The sequence below is a fragment of the Phascolarctos cinereus genome, unplaced genomic scaffold (assembly GCF_003287225.1).
Source record: "Phascolarctos cinereus isolate Bilbo 61053 unplaced genomic scaffold, phaCin_HiC Scaffold_5;HRSCAF=322, whole genome shotgun sequence".
Classification (NCBI taxonomy): Eukaryota; Metazoa; Chordata; class Mammalia; order Diprotodontia; family Phascolarctidae; genus Phascolarctos; species Phascolarctos cinereus.
In genome coordinates, this window is record NW_027555958.1 from 108,638,273 (window position 1) to 108,657,582 (window position 19,310).

The following is a 19,310-nucleotide window of genomic DNA, read 5'->3' on the forward strand; positions in this document are numbered from 1 at the left end:
ACTTTGCTTTGCAGATATTCCCTTTCTAAAGGAAAAAACAAAACAAAACAGAATCAACTCCCACAGACCATGGCAAGGCACATTAAGCCCATTTGAAAGAAAAAACTTGAGTTTCCCTTTTGACTTCTTCCTAGTTCGGACACAATAGACAGATGATAGGAGAATATGGCTCCCCAACTGAGCTGATGCTAATGCACATAGGATGAGTCTTCACTCTTACATTTCCTGCCAGAGGGCAGAGGAATGATTTGATGAATGCTCCAGTGAGTATCATTGAGGGTTCCAAGGAATGCTGAAATTTCAGCCCACTAAGCAGGCTCTTGCCTTTGAATTGCACAAGCACTAAGACTTTTTCTAACATCACATTTTTCTAACAGTGCTCCCAAGGATCCAATGACCCAGTGTGTGTATTGAGCCTGTAGCTGTGGTTATGACCAGCTGCGTCAAAGGGATTCAGGCTAGAAGCATTGACATAAACCAACTAACAATCCTTTGGGGCTTATCTTCCTTCAAGAATTCAGCCAGTTGTAACTGAATGTGTCAAGAAGGAAGAAAAAGGACAGTGCCATTGTCTTTTTGAGAATTTAAGAAGCAAGTTAGGGGTAGGCCCAAATAGGGCCAATTTGGGGTTTAGTTACACAGAGCAGAAATAAGCAGCAAATCAGGTCAACAGGGACCTTTTCTCATATTCCTGGTGGATTTACTTCAACAAGGCATTCTGTAAACTGTGAACTGGTAACCAGAGTAATTTGGAAAAGCAGAGCCCTGGGAGCTACAGGCACAAATGCTTTTTTGGGGTAACAGGATTTTAAAATAAAATGGCCTATGTGCTGCATTATGGACAAGGGCTAAAAGAGTAAGATACACTGGAAATTACTTGGCTCACTAGATTTTTATGTCTCCTTTCCTTCTTTCATGTGAATATACCACATACTTAGACTGACCCCAGAATCAAATGGCAAATTAGATCATACTTTTCCTTAGAATTTCATAACCAGACCTTACCTAAGCATGGACACTGTAATGTACATCCTCCTCCCTAATTTCAGATAGCCATAGCTGTACTTTCCCCTTGTATCTACTCGTACAAGAACTATCTTATGTCTATTTTATACATGTGTGGTTTTTGCAAATATTAATTTTGCTATGATTCAGAACATAATGAACTAGATCTATTTTTACTAAGGCAGAGTCAGACCTCAATTCCTGGACTCCGTGCCTCTTTTAATGAAGTTTAAAATTATATTCCCATTCTTGGCTGCCATATGTCACTCTGTTGGCTAATATTGAGCTTGCAATCTACTAAGACTCCCAGATCTTTCCCCAAACAGCTACATAACGAGAGCTTCCTCCTTTCATATTTGTGAAGCTGATTTTCTTTAAAATCACAAACAGAAAATTTCATACTTATCCCTACTAAGTTTCATCTTATTCAATGCAATGCAATTTTCTTGCCTGTCAAGATCTTTTTTTTTTGAATCCTGACTGTAAATCCAATGTGTTAGCTATTCTCTATTCCAGCTTTGTATCATTTGTATGTTTGAAAGAAATTGGCCTAATAATCCATATCAGAAAAATTAAGTGAATGAAAAATGCACACTGTCCAAACTAGAACATTCCTGCATTACACCTGTTATTCTCTGTAATAGCTTGCTTGGCATGGAGTGCTAGAAATCTGGTCTTGGAATCAGGAAGACCTAAGGTCAGCTCCTGACTTTTACGGACTGTTTTTGTGACCCTGGATAAGTCTTTTAACCTTTAGCAGCCCAAAGAACTCTCTTAAGACTTTAAGTTTCAAGAACAGACCTAACCTGCATTGGTGAGTTTCCTCATTGAAAGGATTTTCCTCATCTAGGATTTTTCTATACAGATAAATCACAGGTGTTGCCCGTATTTCTAGTCCCCATCTGCCTGAGTAGGTATATGTGGGTAGTTTTTTCCCTTCTGCATTTTAAATTTAAAGTTAAATTGGACAGATCTGCAGGCATACACGAAAATCTATTCTTCCCTACGGACGGAATAGTAGAGTGAAAAAGGTCTCTGAAAATAAAGGAACAGGGCTGGATGATCACTGTGGCCCCTTCCAACTCTAGAGCTATAGTCCTTTTATCCTTGTGGGATATATTCCATGCCTGGCCATGAGCATGTAGTTTCAAAATTCAAATCCTCTTCTCCAATATCATCTTCTTAGTTTATTTGATATGACATGGTCCTATACAAAAGTCAGACTTTTGCATTCACTCAATACCTTCCTAATGATGACCATAATTTAATGGTCTTTTTTTTGAAATATGTCATATTGAGCTGAAAATTTCTTAAAACTCTGATCTATGGTACATCGATGTGATATCCCTAGTTAGTCGACAAGCATTTATTAAGCCCCTATACAATGTGCCATGAAACTGTTCTGGGTGTTGGGGATACAAAGAAAGGCAAAAAACAATCAGACATTTCCTGCTCTCCAGAAACTCAGGGTCTGAGGGGTGGGGAGGGAATTCTTGACATTCTGTGCGTAATAATGAAATGAACCTTGAAGATGCTCCATCATCCTTCACTCTATGAATGAAACAGCACGTATCTTACTATATGCCAAGCACTAAACTAAGTGTGTATGTATGGTACATTTGTTCCCTAGTGCCTAAGTATCTGGCACATAGCAAACGCTTATTAAGACTTTTTAAAAAATGTATGTAATATGTGTAAATTACTATAGTTTTCTCTTGTTTCTATTTTTTAACATCCTCAAAGAAGTTTAGTAGGCCATTATTTCTTCCATAGAAACAACATCATCTCCCCCCTTATAAGATATTTGTTCAATGATCCTAGTGGGCTATGTAATTGTGTGTGTGTATATACATGTATGTGTATGTCTATGTATATGTGTGTGTATTCTGCTAGCTTTGAGTAATAAGATAATAGATTTAGGCCTGGAAGTTTAGAAATTATCTAGTCCAGTAGCCTCATTTGACAGATAAGGAAATTAATGCCCCCCCAAATTAATTTACCTCTCAAGTTCACATAGTTACAAACTAGGATTCAAACCCATATACTCTAACTTCAAATCCAGTCCTGCTTCCATTACACCAAGCTTACTACTTCATAACTCCCATGCTTCAGTATGGGAGTCAGATAAGCAATCCATCAGTCCTTTGGCAGAAAGAACACTTTTTTTGAACAGGTTACATATTTAGCCCACCCCTCCTTTAAATTCAATCTTCCATGTCTTTAGAAGTCTTAGGTGAATGTCATCTAGTCTCAATGATTTATTTGCCTCTAGTTTGTCACATAGGTTTAGAAAATGTTTTATGTTTACTGGTATTTGTTTTAATAAGTCTGACTTGTCGGCTTTAAAAGGTAATTTGGCAATGTGTGTGCATGGAGCTGAAAAAAAAATCAATAAAGCACGCCATCAGTTTTCCCCTAATTACCGGACAGCACAATTAACTGTAGAAACTTTATTTTCAGACAATGTCCACAAATTGCAGGCAATCTTCTAGCCTAGGACAATTTTTCTCAGCTTTCTTTAGCCTGTAACCCACTTTGTCAGGATACAAGGAGGCGTGGGGGTTCCCTCATTTGGTCATATACTTTTTGAGCTGTGTTCACTATGCTAATAACATTACAGAGACACACTCACATATACACACATATATACATATGAACATACATATCTATGTACACACACATGTGTATATCGGTGTGTATGTGTGTATGTGCATACATACCTGTGTGTAACCTTTGGTTACCACCTAGATATCGGTTGAGAAGTAGGAAGTGAAGCCTCTGGCCTTCACCTCTCTGATGTGGGCACTGCTGGCCAATCCCAGCTACCTTTTACCCTCTCACCAGACAGTTTCTATTCATAAGTTTTCTCCTCTGCAGAAAGCTTTCTCTGCATATGCATGGGGGGAGATGGGAGGAGTAAAGGGGACAACATTCTCTGACAGCCTTGTCCTCAACAACAAAAACAGTCATCTGCATCATTTTAGCCCAAGAGAGGGTAAAACAAATCAAGTTTAGTTTAGTTTTTTTGGAATTTATTTAAAAAAGAATCATCAGTAATTAAACCCATAAAATTCTCATTTTTATCTTGGAGCCCCCAACTAGAAGAAAAAGCTCTGTCATCTTAGACAGAGGGGTCAAACCTACAACATTCTTCCTGTATATCTGTACCAACACTGTTCTTTCTCTCACAGCCCTATTTTCAGTTAAGGGCATACATAAATCCAAAAAGCAGGGAGGAAAGATATTATTATCTGTAGAAAGCTGGTTTTGATATTAATACAGAAGGTGTGAACATAACTCTAAAGGAAAAGAAGAAAAATTTGGAGTAAATATTTACTATCTCAAGCAGAAAGAAGAAGGAATCAGAAATAGACACTTCTTTGTCTGGTACCTATTCTCTCAAATGGAAAATCAGCACCTTGTTCAGCCGTTCCTCAATTGATGGTATCCTTTCAATTTCCAATTCTTTGCCACCAGAAAGAGTACTGCTATAAACATTTTAGAACATATGGTTCTTTTCCTTTTCCCCTGATCATCTTTGGAAATTGATGTAGTAATGGCATTGCTGGATCAAAGGGTATGTGCAGTTGAATAACTCTTTGGGCATAATTCCAGATTGCTCTTCAAAATTCAAAATTGCTCTTTATTTACCAGCTGAGTGACCCTAGCCAAGTCGCTTAACTCTGTTTGCTTCAGTTTCCTCATCTCTAAAATGAGCTGGAGTAGGAAATGGAAAATCACTCTAGTATCTTGGCCAAGAAAATACCAAATGAGGTCACAAAGAGCACAACTGAAATGACTGAACATTTCTAGATATATGTATGTTGTGTGTATATGTATATGTAGATATACAATACATGTACTGACACACAACAGTTAATTGGCATCTATTTTTTCTCAGCTGTAGTTATTTCTACCTTGAGCATCCCTAGTTGAAAAACTGGCAAAGAAGACCAAAAATTTCTAGAATGCCATGACAATTTTTGCATTCAGATACACTACAATATCACAATCACGGTTACTATGCAGTTGATCCTTCTCATCTGGTATATTTATTTTTCCCAGAATTAGTGTTTTTTTTTTTAAGGGGCCATGATTTTTTTTTCAAAAATCTTACAAGTGGGTTAAAAACAACAACAACAACTGTACCAATATGAAATTCAGATGTGGCTTGAATTTACAAAACAAAAAGTTTACATGAAAAAGATGTAGGGTTTCTGTAAAAATCTATAGGCTCAATCTGAGCAAAAGCATACCTCACCAAACAGGTGGAAGATTGAAAAGCTAATGGGACCCCAGGCTGCACTGAGCAGCACAATTGCAGCACGGGCAGGGAATAGTCCTGCAGTTCTCTGAACTGGCAGGACGGCAGCTGCAGTATTGGGTTCAGTTCTGGGTGTGACACTTTTGGAAGAACATTAATGAGTTGGAGCACACCCAGTGAAAATGGATCCACATGCTACAAGGGGCCTGGAATCAGGCCATATGAAGATCACTTGAAGGAAGTGATTAGCCTGAAGCAGAGACTTAAAAGAGACATGATAGCTGTCTTTAGGAATGACTAATGATCTTCATGGCATGGGCCACATGACTTCTGTTAGAGTTATTTCTCTGACGTGAGCAGTGGAAAGACCTGTCATCAGTGAGGGGTAACCTCTCTCTTGACTTCCTTTCAATTCTAGTCCCAGCCAGAGACACCCAGAACCCTTTCAGGCTGCTTGACTGCTCATACAGCTTCAAAGACATGGGAGTCACCAGCTCCATTCATTGTTGTGAGATAGAGGATCATCAGACCTTACCGTCTGCTCTGCCACTGCCTCTGAAAATCCTGAGACCTCACCATCTGCCTTACCTCCATGTCCTTCAAATGCCCTTGCACTGTCGTCTGAACTACTGTTGTATCCTAAGAACCCCTGAGGCTTTCCATCTACCTTGGTGTTCTACCCTTAGAACTTGCGGACCTTTCCATATACCCAATAGTTGAACTTACTTTGTGCGTTGTATTCTTTAATTAAAATGTCAGCTCCTTGAGGGCAGTGATTGGCTCACTTTTAAAAAAAAAAATCTCCACACTTACCACTGTGTGGCATATAGTAAGCAATTAAATGACTTTTAATTCATCTATTCATTTGAAAATTTGAAAAAAAAATCATGGAGAAGATAGCTGTGATTTCTTTTGTGTGTCCCAGAAAGGTAGAACCAGGAGAATGAGGAGAATACCCAGAGAGGCAGATTTAGGCCTAGTAGAAAGAAACCACTTCCTAAAAATTAGTGTCAAACAGGTTACCTCAGGATATAGTGAGTTCCCTGTCATTGGAGGCCTTCACATGAAGGCTGGATGACTACTTGTCTTTGAGCATCCCACTCTTAGAGCTGTCCTAGGATTCAGTAGAAACTCTAGTATTTCTTTCAGTATTGGTGGAATAGGCCACCAAGGGATTATTGTGTCATCAAAAATCCCATTCAAATGATACTTCAGGATAATTAATTGCAAATCTCTTTCTCTGCTGATAACCACAACCACCATGCTCATCCTGTTCATTGCCTTTAATAAGAAGACCGACTTAGACCATAAATGGTCTCCCAAAAGGGAACTGTGTATTTTTCCATGGTCAGTGAATATGAAACCAAATTAATAATGTAATATTAGTTCAATGAGGTGTTACACAACACTGCTGTAACTCTGGGGCTTTAATCACCGGACTAAATTAGGAAGTTTGAATTTCAATCCTAACTCCATAGCTAAAACTATTTTCAAGGTTTGACTTCAGGTAATTATAGCTGATCTTGAAACTCCTTGCTTAGCTTGGCCCTGCCCTCCCTGAGGACTACTGACACATGACTCGGTGCTTTAGTACTGGGTTTAATAAGGCCAGTAGAACATATTGACGCTGCATTTTCCTGAAGGCTAAACCTAAATGTTGCCCATTTATAGAGGTACCAGAGTAGGCATAGTCCCTTTGCAATGAAATTGAAATACATCTGTATGTCTCTTTCCAAACTCAGCAACTTTTTGGATTCATTGTCATGTAAACAATTTTTTTTTCTATACAGAAAGCTGACTATTATGGTGTAACCATTGTGGATAGAGGGTGAGAATCACTACTGATTAGGCTCATTGTCATCTGACGAAGCATATTTAAATGCCCAGGTTCATAGTAATTCTGCCTTTGGAAGTGTAGCTATTAAACATAAGGATGGCTTGTGTTTATGCCTGTAGCTAGAAACAGAAAATTCTTTAAACAATGGCCTGAGCTGGGGAAGGGAGGATCCCAACCTATGCTAGGAAAGTTCACTCACTCATGTCACAAACAAAAGGACAGGAGGAAATAAAAGGATATATTCAACTATAAATATTTATGAGAAATAAGATTAGATCGTCAGAGGCAGTCAGATACAGAATTAAAGAATATACCTAGGAAATGGGTAACAGTAGCACCCATTTTAAGTAAAGCCAGAGCAGAATTACCAGTTCCTATGCATCTGTTATTGTTTTTCTCAGTACTTTACCGTCCTTAGCAGGAACTCTCAATTTAAAACAAAACAGAACAAAAACATGGTCTTATACTTTGCTGCTATAGTTTTTGCCTTTCTAGTCTCCCAGGAGGAGGAGTGTGGTATCACCTTCCACTGTGGCCCTGATTCTCCATGTATAGGGGAAGTCTTCTTTTCTGCTCTCTCCTGTCTTTCATGACCAGCCTTCCCTTTAATCCCACTCCAGCCAAAATGTCTGCTCTTTAATCATGCTCTCCCATTAGCTTTCTCTCTTCTCTAGCCAGGAAGAAATACAACTTCCAGTGTCTTTATTGACTTGGGTGCCCTTGCAATGTAGCCAGACCAAGCCTTTCCAGGAATGTTATAATTGAATATAGATAAGCCTGTGATTTCATTAATAAAGGAACTCTGGAATAGAGACTGTCTTACTACTGCAAGTCTACATCTTCTTTGCAACATATAGTCTTAGACATTGAGGGATTATGATTTGCCCAGGACCACATAGCCAGCATGTGTCAGAGTTAGAGCTTAACAGCAGGGCTTTCTGGCTTTGAAACTGGCTTTCTAGCCATTAAATATCACAAATGTAGTTAAATTACTGAAGACTTCAGTAAGATTTCAGGTTTGCAACATGGCTGTTTTATACTTGGGAAACTTCCTTCAAGATGCTCCAAAGTGGGTAATTACAAGATCAACAAGATGGCCAAACAGTTGTTCTCTACCATCATCTCCAACCATCAAAAATCAAAAGAAAAAAATTATGCAGTTGCAGGTGTTTCTACAAGATGACTCTCCCCTCCCCAGGAATTGACACAAGAGGACTGTAGTATTCAGAGCTCTTATCTAGGATCCCTATATAATCTAATCCACTCTACATATCTGTCACAGTAAGAACAAGCAAGGTCACAGTCTGTGACCCAGGATTATGTAGAGATTGTCCACAGCAATGGTGTTGCCCAACTCTATCCTTCCTCTCCTCTCTAACCTAAAGTAGTGGCTGACACAGATTCTTCACAGGTAAAAGGCAAAGAGGAAGAGGAGGAAACATGGACAGATATAAGTCTCTATGAAGAGCAGAAGATATACTCCTATGGTGTTTGAAGGCATAGGTTGAGGGGTACAGAGTATTGAGTCTAACAGGAGGGAGACTAGAAACCCAATGGGGCCAGTCCTGTCTACCTAGAAGTTACTCAGGATAGGGAGTCAGAAAGTAACTCTAACTGCAGTGTCACTAGGGCATGGCTCTTGGGGCTTATCCTAAGGGATGAAAATTTAGAGGTTGCTGACAGCACCATGATGGGCTACATTTGTTCTCCTGACTGGCCCTGCCCTGAACTCATCCCAAGAGTGTTTATACCCACCATCTTCAGCAGTTTAAAGACGTTGTTCCACTCCATCCCCTTGTAAGCCATACCCCAGGTAAGCTTCCCCATCACCAACCCATTCCTGCTTCTTGCTCCAGATGCCAACATTTCTGGTTATGGTTCTGAAGAGCTCTATCATTAAAGTCAAGGCCTTCTGACCTTGAGTTCAAAATTCAGTTCTCTAAACGTTTTCCTTATAATTCGATAATCAAGTCATTGCAAAATAATTTGGAAATATAAAAGCACAGCATTTTGTTAAAATCACAGAAAAGTACAAGTTCTGCTGCTTAATATTCTAGTAAAGCAAAAGAACTGTTAATTCAACGAAGTAATTGAGCTAAAGTGTAAATATTTGTCCTTTAACATAATGACTTCCTTTAATTGCTAAGTGTTTTACACTGGAAAGATAAACTAACAGCTCTTTTCCAGATAACAGGAAACACATTGCATTTATCACATTTTTAAAGTTTGTAATTTTGAGCATGTGGTATCTGGTGTTTGGAATGTCACTAAATATCAGGCTAGGTTTGTCTGGTGAGGAAGAGATGGTATCCTCATTATATTGGTGCAATAGTACTTCCCCCATCTCCTCATTCCCCCAGGAATGGTACTTTTTGGTACTCTGATGTCAGAGATGTCAGTCATTTTCTCCCTAGTTATGGGGCAACTACGGACACTTACTAGATAGAGCGTTGGACCTGAAGTCAGGAAGACTCACTTTCCTGAGTCCAAATCTGGCCTTAGACACTTACTAGCTGTGTAACCTTAGGGATGTCACTTAACCCTGTTTGCCTTAGTCTCCTTTTCTACAAAATGATCTGGAAAAGGAAATGGCAAACCACTCCAGGTTCTTTGCCAAGAAAACCTGAAATGGGGTCATGAAGAGTAGGATACGACTAAAACTACTGAACAAGAACAGCAACACTAGTTATTGTGAGTAAATCACGGTATAATTGCGTTGGAAAACTGTCCTGTTAGAATATATTTTAAAATATTCAGAAAGAAAAAAGGCAGGCATCCTTTGAGAAACAGTTTCTGTAGAGCACAAAATGTGAAGACCTCAAGAGAATCTGGTAAGGGAAATAGAAGTGATGAACAGCACGGCTCCTAGAGAAGGCACCCATTAGAAAGGGACCATCATGGAGGAATCAAATGCCAAGTTCCTCCATCTTCCAGCTTTTTTCTAGCTAGACAAGATTAAAAAAAAAAAAGGATGCAGGGAAATTGGACAAATAGAAGCAAGATTAAGGAAGATTTTCTAGCAGGTAAATTCCTAAAACTGGCAGGATACAAAGATATAAGGTTCTAGTCCAAACTCTAAGATTAAGCAAGTAATTAGTGTTTTTTTTAAACCACCTAATACAGTGGGCTTTCACACCAAGCACTTTGTACTCTGAAGCCTGAAAATAGCCAAAGATGCCAGAGTGAGGCCAGAAAAAAGCTGCTTGAGTTAGGAAGAGGAAGAAATGGCAAGTTAGGAGGTTATTAAAGGTGCAACACCCTAGACTGGAACTCAAGGTTTTCTTGATTGTGTAAATAAAAGGCAAGGTAACTCTGGCAGAGGTGAGTATCACTAAGCTTAAAATGAAAGAATGTGTCAATGTGCCTTAGACAGGCCTTTAAAATTTTTCTCCTAATTTCAATAACCTGATCATGGAATTCTTAGGTAAACATTGCATCAGGAATTGAATATTTTATTTGTATTTCTACATAAAATACACTATGATTTCCAGTGTTCAAATCATAGGATCCTCGGGTCAGAAGGGACCCTAGCAGTCTTTTAGTCCAAATCCCCATCCGACATTTTTGACAAACGGTCACCTAAAGCCCACTCAGAGAACTAGTGACAAGAAGCTTACTCTTTCCAAGCAGTCCTATTCTATTTTGGGATAGAAAATTCTTCTTAAAAAAAAAAAGAAAGAAAATTCTTCTTTATACTAAGCTGAAGACTTTCTCCCTGTTACTTCCATTCCTGTTCCTAGTTATGCCTTCTAGAGCTGCAAAAGTATAAGACTATTCCATTTGCTTTAGGAAAAAACTTGCTAGAAGACAGCGATTGTGTCTCAAAGACAACATGGTTTAGTGGAATGAAAGCTGGTCTTGGAATCAGAAAAACCTGAGTTCAAAACCCGTCTCTAAAACGTACTGAATGTGTGACTCAAGGCAAGCTGCTTAACTTCTCAGTGCCCCCAGGCAATTCTCTATAATTACATATTGCAGAGGAGGTGTTCATTTGCAGTCATACCATAAATTCTTTACCCCAAGCTTCCTATGTTGATGAAGTCATAGGTTCAATAAGAAAAACAAATCATGCTCTATTTAAGGTTTCTCTTAACCAAAGGAAAGATCTTCATTTCCTTCAACTGTTCTTCATAAGACAAGGTTTCTATGCTGGTGTAGTAGCATACAGCTGTAATTTTTGCCACTGGGAAGTCTGAAGCCGGTGGAAACTTGAATTTAGGAGCTGTTAGCTACAGAAGACCTAAAACCAATCAGATGTCTGCTCTAGGTGCAGCACCAATATGGTGAGCCCCTGGCCACCAGGCTGCCTAAGGAAGTGCAAACCAATTCAGGTTGAAAATGGAGGAGTTTATAGGTTCCCTGTCAATCAATAGCAGGATCAGCCCTGTGAGTGGCCAATTCACTTTTGGCTTGAGCAAATTTCAAACATACAAAGCAAAACAAAAAATCAAAAAAACAAAAGCATGTTTTCCACATCCCTCACCAGATTACCTTTTTCTACACAGAATCTTACTTGTCAATGTCCTTTAAAAATGGCTTCCCACCTTGTTCTGGGTCATAGATGCTCACCTTAAAGAGGAAGCACAATAGAAAGGAATGCATATCGAATTGGAAATCAGATACCTATATTTGAAGAACAGCTCTTCTATTTACTAGCTGGGAACTAATGCTGAGCAAGTAATTTCCTCTTTTTACATTATCTTCTCCCTTTGCAAAATTAAGAGGTTCGTCTAGATGAATGTACCTTTCATTTCTAACATTCTGAGATCTTATGTCTGACCTCAAAGACGTAGATGGAACAGCAAACTTGGTCAATCAAGATCATTTTAGCCTGAAGTGTGGGTGCTTTCATCAAGTCTTCAGCTTCAAGGGAGTAAAAAGAATAGAGCTGCTGCAGCATCCTGGTTCCATAAGCCTTCTTACTCTGAGTATCTGTGTGTGTGTGTGTGTGTGTGTGTGATGAGGGAAAGAAGCATAATGTGATATTCTTTGTGAACACCTATTTACTCATTATATCCCAAAGTATCCTTCCACCATCATCTTTAACTTTAAACCTCAGTTGCAGAAAATAAGTTCAGATGTAGAACTTGGATAATTTTATTCTGAGCTCCATTTGTGTCGTCATAAAATTTGACCATCACTCCCAAACACACACGTGTTAGAGAAGAACCACATGTCAAGTTCATTCAACTCAACAAACATCTATGAAGTGCTTACTATTTGAAAGTTACTAGGCTGGGCACTGGGAAGGCAAAGATGAAAATATGAGACAGTTCTTTCCCTCAAGGAGCTTACAGTCTATTCAGAGGACATAATGCATACAGAAGTAACTACTGAACAGGGAAGACTGAAGAAGATGACAGCATTAACAACTTTGAGGATGAGGGAAGCCTTCGTTAAAGGGCTTACATTTGAATTGAGCCTTGAAGGAAGACAAAGATCATAAAAAGCAGCAGTGTGGGGAAGTACATTCCAGCCATAAGGATCCACTTGCGTGAATAGAGAGGAGGGGAATGGAGTTTTGTGTTGGGGTTATGGCTAGTAATCCAGTTTGGCTGAAACAGAATCTCTGAGGAGACCTGCAGAAAATGAGATTAGAAAGGAAGATGGGAGCTGATTATTGAAGGGTCTTAAATGTGAAGCTAAGATTTTTATATTTATGCTATAGACATAGGCACTGTGGAACTTCTGAAAGCTTTTGAGAAGGAAAGTGACATGGTCAGACCTATGACTCTAGAAGCTGATTTTGGCAGCTGTGGGAAGAATAGACTGGCAAAAAAGAGAGATTGGAAGCAGAGAAATCAACTAGGAGGGTATTGAAATAGTCCAGGTGAGATTCTATGAATACCTACACTAGGTGGTGGTTATGTGACTGAAGATGAAGACAATGTGAGAGATGGTGCAGAAGTAGACCTGAAAACTCTTGCCAACCAAGTGGATATGCCCCAGTTTTCACTTCATCATACTATGAGGTCAATTTGAGGAATAAAGTTGATATTTATAGAGCTGGAAAAAGGGGCATATTACTTTTTCACAACATGCAAAGTTTGTAGTTTTATGCAACCATGAAAGGATTCTGATTCTGAGATGACGTTTATTACCAGTGGAGGCTGTAAGGAATAGAGAGTTGACCTTGGAGTCAGGAAGACCTCGGTTCAAGTCCTGCTTGTGATACACAATGGCTCTGTATCACTAAGCAAGTTACTTAACCTCTCAGTGGCCCAGGAAACTTTCTGATTCCAGAAATTATGGCAAATAGAAAGTGGCAATCTGCTTTGTTATATGGTATTTACTCATTAGGAAATGCCAATAGAGATGAGATCTCTGAGTTCCATATGTTACTGACATTCGTCTACATTTATAATGTGAAAGAGTTCAGTCTTACAAATGACTCGATGTTACATATGGCCTCAGACAATGAAACTTGAAATCTGAATTCAGGACCCAACTTGAATAAGTTCTTTGCCTCTCTCTGTCTCTGTCTGTCTGTCTATCTTTAAAAAAAATAGTTATCTTTAGATGGTTCAAGCAGTTTAATAATTGTTTACTAAATCCAGGAAATTCACCCAAAACACAACACTGACCCATGTCATCATTTGTATATAGCTAAGGCTTAAAGAATAAACATCAGTTGCTAGTATTCTCCCATGAATCTGTGGAGGAGTGAAACAAGAAACGTGAGCCTTCATTCCAAACATCCAAACCCTCTAAGTCACAGTGACGTTTTAATTTACTGGCAATGCTGTGATTATTTATTACCTTCATAATCACCCTCACACCACTGATTCTATAGGATTCTAAGTCACCTCAGAAGCTTTCTAGCTGGTACCTTTATGTTTGTTTGCTTTTCCCTCACTGGTGCTTACTACAGGGAAAGGTGCTAGTACAATGGATGACAAAAGGACAATCCCCAGAAACTGGGGATGTTTAGCCTGAAGCATAGAAGACTCAGGAAATATAATAGATGTCGTCAAGGATTTGAAAAAGTTGTCACGTGGAGGATAGACAAGACTTGTTCTACTTAGTTACAGAGTCTAGCACCAGAAACAAAGGTTGGACATTGCAGAGAGGCACATTGAGGTTTGATGTCAGGAAAATTTTCCTAACAATTTAAGCCCTCTCAAAATGGAATAGGCATCCTTGAGAGGTAGCAGGGCCCCTTCCCCACTGCAAGCCTTTAAGTTAAGATTAGATGATCACTTGCCTGGTATATTATAGTGGGGATCCCTTTTAGGGATGAGTTGGATTAGAAGGACACTCAGCTGAGTCCCTTCCAACTCTCAAATTCTGTGATTCTGATTCTGGATGGCCTCCAAGAGGATATACTCTCAATAAAGAGGAATCAGGGGTTCATCCACATGGCATAATTTGAGTGAATGCCATTCTAGAAGGTCTAGAAAAGTCTAGAAGGTCAAAAAATGACCAATGAAAGTTGAAGTTGAAAACTTAGACTCCATCAAGAGTAGTAACTCAAGTAGAGGACAAGCTTTAGAGTTGGAAGAGAACTCAGAGATTATCTAGTTTAGGCATTGCATCTTACAGATAAGGAAACTAAGGCCTACAAAGGTTAAGTGACTTAAACCAAGGTCAAGTGGATAGCGTCAAAGCCAGAATTCAAACCAAAATAATCTAATTCTAAATCTATTGTTATTTCCATCATACCATGCTGCTTTTCATAAAATCATCATGAAAACAACTGTAATATAGAAGCTCTGAGCCAACAGAAGTAAGGCAATGGACTTCACAAAGTTAGTCATGTCCAACTACAGTTAAAGACTGCTTAGTAAGTCCCTAGATAGATAGAGAAACTCCTAGAAGAGTGGAAGCCTGGGATTGGACTAGATCACAGATGTCCTGAACCACAGAAGAAAATTCCTCTGCGTGGTAATCTAGTCTTTTCACAAAGATCTCCACTTTCAAACAATTAATTCATTATTAAGATTTTCCTCCTTGATAAGTTGTACTGTCTTGATAATGAGCTGCTTCTTCAACTTCCACTAATAGGAAGACCAAATCCAATCCCTCTTTTACATGACAGCCCTTCAATACAGGAAGACAATTATCATGTACTCCCAGACTGTATTGTTCACTTGATAAACAGCCCTACTTCCTCCAATTTATCCAACCTGTCATGATCTCCTGACTCTTTGCCATCTTTATTCCTTTCTTTTACTCTCACCCCAGCTTGTCATTACATCATTCATAAAATCTGATAGTCAGAATGAAATGTTTGAAACATAATCTGACCAGGACAGAAAAAGGGAGGGATGGAGGGAGGGAGGGAGGGATGGAGGGAGGGAGGAAGGGAGGGAGGGAGGAGGGAGGAAGGAAGGAAGGAAGGAAGGAAGGAAGGAAGGAAGGAAGGAATGAAGGAAGGAAGGAAGGAAGGAAGGAAGGAAGGAAGGAAGGAAGGAAGGAAGGAAGGAAGGAAGGAAAGAGTTTATTTAGTACTTACTATGTGCCAGGCACTGTGACAAGCTTTGGGATACAAATATAAGCAAAAAGAAAAAGTCTTCACTGAGCTTACAATGTAATGGCAGAAGGAAACAAAAAAAGGGAGCTGAAAAGTGAGGATGGTAAAGAGAGGAAGAAGGTATAAGGTGAAGGCAGGGATAGAGAGAGAAAGAGAATGAAGGCAAGACAGCCTGGGTCTGTACACAATATGGAGGCTCCTGGAGGAATTTACAAATGAGAGAAGGAGACAGGGGTGAGAAGTCCACTGGAATGATAAGTTATTCCAAGTCAAGGAAGCCCTAATCACTGAGGAAAGTTCTAGGATGACCAGCAAAAGAAAAGACATGGTTCTGAAGTCCAAAAGTCAAGGATAGGGCCAGGAAGAGAATGAAGGCAATAGGACTTATTGCCTATCCCTCTCTTAATGCAACCTAAAACAACATTAGCTTTGTGGGCTGCCATGTTAAACTACTGAGCTTACAGTCCCCTAAAATCTCTATGGCATTTTTTCCATATAGCTATATTTTCCCTATCCTATATTTGTGCAACTTAACTCAATATAGAACTTTATCTTATTTGAACTTTGCCACTGAATAAAAGCCTATGTTCTCAACCTTTTGTGATCTTTTTGAGCTTTAGCCTATCATGTGACATATTAACCTTCCCTTCCAGCTTTGCATCATTTACAAACTTGATGTTTGACGCCTACATTTTCATCCAAATAATTAATAACAAGAGAAAGGGGCCAAGGATTAGACAGCATATTCTTTCTTCATCAAAATTATACTTATTTCATCAGAATTTCATTCCTGAGACCATCTCCTCATTCTTCAGCTTATTTCCCCTACACAGTTTTAGGTCATGAGAACTTACATGTCTAAATTCTCTGAAATTTGCTCTCCAAAAAGATAGGGTATGCTTCAGGCTATGAATATGTTTTTCCCCTCTTTATTATAGTCCAAGTTCTTGTTGTCATTCTTCCTGTGGCCCCCATCATCTCTACTTTCACAACCATTTCTTTCTTACTGCCCAGAATCAATTCCACATTAGGAATTCTTTCATCATCTCCTTTGTATTTGGAAGGATGGAAAGATTGATCCTTAAGAGAAATCAAGAATAACTTCATCTTCCACTCAAATTTAAATTGTGTTTCTTTCAGTTTGTTAACATAAAACACTTATTGTTTCCTTACCTTCTATTTCCCTATGTATACTAGTTTTTCTACTAAATGCAAATTCCTCAAGGTCAGGGACCATGTCTTATTACCTATGTATCCCTCTATACCATCTAGCATACAGTTTTACCCATGCATTTGCCCAAGAGTTCTCCAACCAGCTTGATTCAGTAACTGGAATTTCCTACCATTAGAATTATGAAGGAAGAAGGAATGCAGTTAAAGCATCTAATAATGGAATGAATTCACTTAACCATCAGCCAAGATTTCTAGCCATGTTTCACATCAAAAGCAGTCAGAAAGAACATCAAGAATCCTAGAACTCAAATTGGTAAAATATGCTGAATTGAATGCAATGTATCAAGATTAAAACAGGGACATCACTGTGGCAGATAGATATTAGTGTGGCATGTGTTTCATTTGACTCAGAGAGCCCCAGGTAAGATTTCATTATTGAGGGACAAGTGACCAGAATAAAATTCCAATTTTTCATTTGGTAATAATATTTATACACTGTACTGACTAATGAGTACATACTATGTGAGAGGATAAACAAAGAAAAGATTTTTATTGGTCATTTTATTGATATAAGGAAGAATTAAATATAAATGGATGATTACATTTAGGTGACATGCGAACAAAATAACATCAAAACAAAATATTTTATGAATATATGAAATCATCAACACTTTCATTGCTTATTCAATTTTCATGCAAAAAGCACAACTTTCCTTTATCATTTTTCTATAGTGTCCTATATCACAGTTAAAAAAAAAAGCACACCCACACCCACATCTGAATCATTAAAACAAAAGGAACAAAAAGAAAGATTTGCGATGGGGTTGGGCTGGACAAATGTTGACCAATGGAATGTAGAAGCCTGTGTACTTCAAGATGGACGGCAAATTTGTTGGCTTGGGCAGATGCTTAGCAATACAGTCCTAAGTCAAAATGAAATTTGAGTTGAGGTGAAGAGAAGAATAGAAACAGAACCCAAGAATCACAAAGATTGAGCTTTCCTCAAAGAGTTTCAGTGGTATCTTAGGAAAAAGGCTTAAACAATGAGATTTTGATGAGTTGACCGAGCAAAATTTCCATTTTCAGGGATCATCTATTCTTTTATTTTCTACTTACTCCACCCTTTTGTTGCTTTCTTTCCCCTGCTTTCTCCCAACACAAATGGGCACTCAATAACCTCTTATTATTCCTTGGCTACCTTGTAGCTTGCCAGTGCTGAATTACATATCTTTTCTTAGCATCCCCTGCCCTGGCCCTTTATATTTTTCTCCTCCCTATTAAAACTTAACCACAAGGTTTTCCAGGAAACAAGTAGATTTGAAATTAACATTTTAGTCAAAGAGTTGGGTTTGAATTTACAAGGCTTTAAAGTAAGGGTTTTTAACCTGGGGTCTACGAACCTTTCTTAAAAACGTTTCATAACTATGTCTGATATAATTTGTTATCCTTTGTAATCCCATGCATTTTATTTCAAATGTTAAGAACCCCTGCTTTAGAGGCAGATTAACTCCTCCCTGCCATTGTGTCAGTATATAATGCCTGATTATACCCAGGTACAGGGTGTTCTGTAGGAACATTCTAATATAAATCCAATATTTAGGCTCCTTTTCCATGTATGGATGAGAGTTTTATGGTTTATTGCATGTGATCAATACAACAATGCTTTTTCTGGTAATGCTAAATAAGATAATTTTACAAATACTGATGAAATATTATACTCCTCTACATCTATATCTCTATATCTGTGAACATGTGTGTGTATAAGTGAATCAAGATTTGAAGAAATAGACCATCTAGGCACAGATTAGTGTCTTCCCATGTTGTTTTATTTGCTATTAGTCACTGCAATATAGAACAGAAAATTCTTGCTACCAGTATCTGGCTTTGTATTTCTCTCTTCTTTATCTCTTTATAGCTCAAAATGGCACTACAAAAAAACTTAGTGGTTACATATTTAATAGTTATTTTCATAATGACTTTCTCTTACTCAAGATTAAGTTTACTTTGGATATATATACATATATATATATATATATATATATATATGTGTGTGTGTGTATATATATATATATATATATATATATATATACACATATACACACACACACCAATTATGTTGTCAGTCATTACTTCTTTGAATTTCAATGATTGCATGAGATCTGTAGAAAAGTATATGCAAGGAGCACTGAAGGTTACTAATTCAACTGCTCTAATTGGGGGTGGATTATAATTGACTTTAAGTCAACAAAAATGCTTCTTATATGGTATTCCTAAAGTTCTACCAATTTAATATCTTTTAATATATTTCAAATGAAGAGAACAAAAGTTTTTTTTAATAGAATGAAGTTTTTCATACTAATTTGGACCAAGGTGTCAATGGTTAATAATGATGTAAAATGTTAGAACTGTTAGATAATATTTGCATTTTAGTTGGGCTTTATGACTTAATATCACTCAAATTACAGACCAGTGAGGAATCTGGGGACAGAGGAAAGGATCATTTCTGTGTTCTTCAAATCTAGATTTTTCTTCAAAGCTAGATTATTGCTTAATCTTCC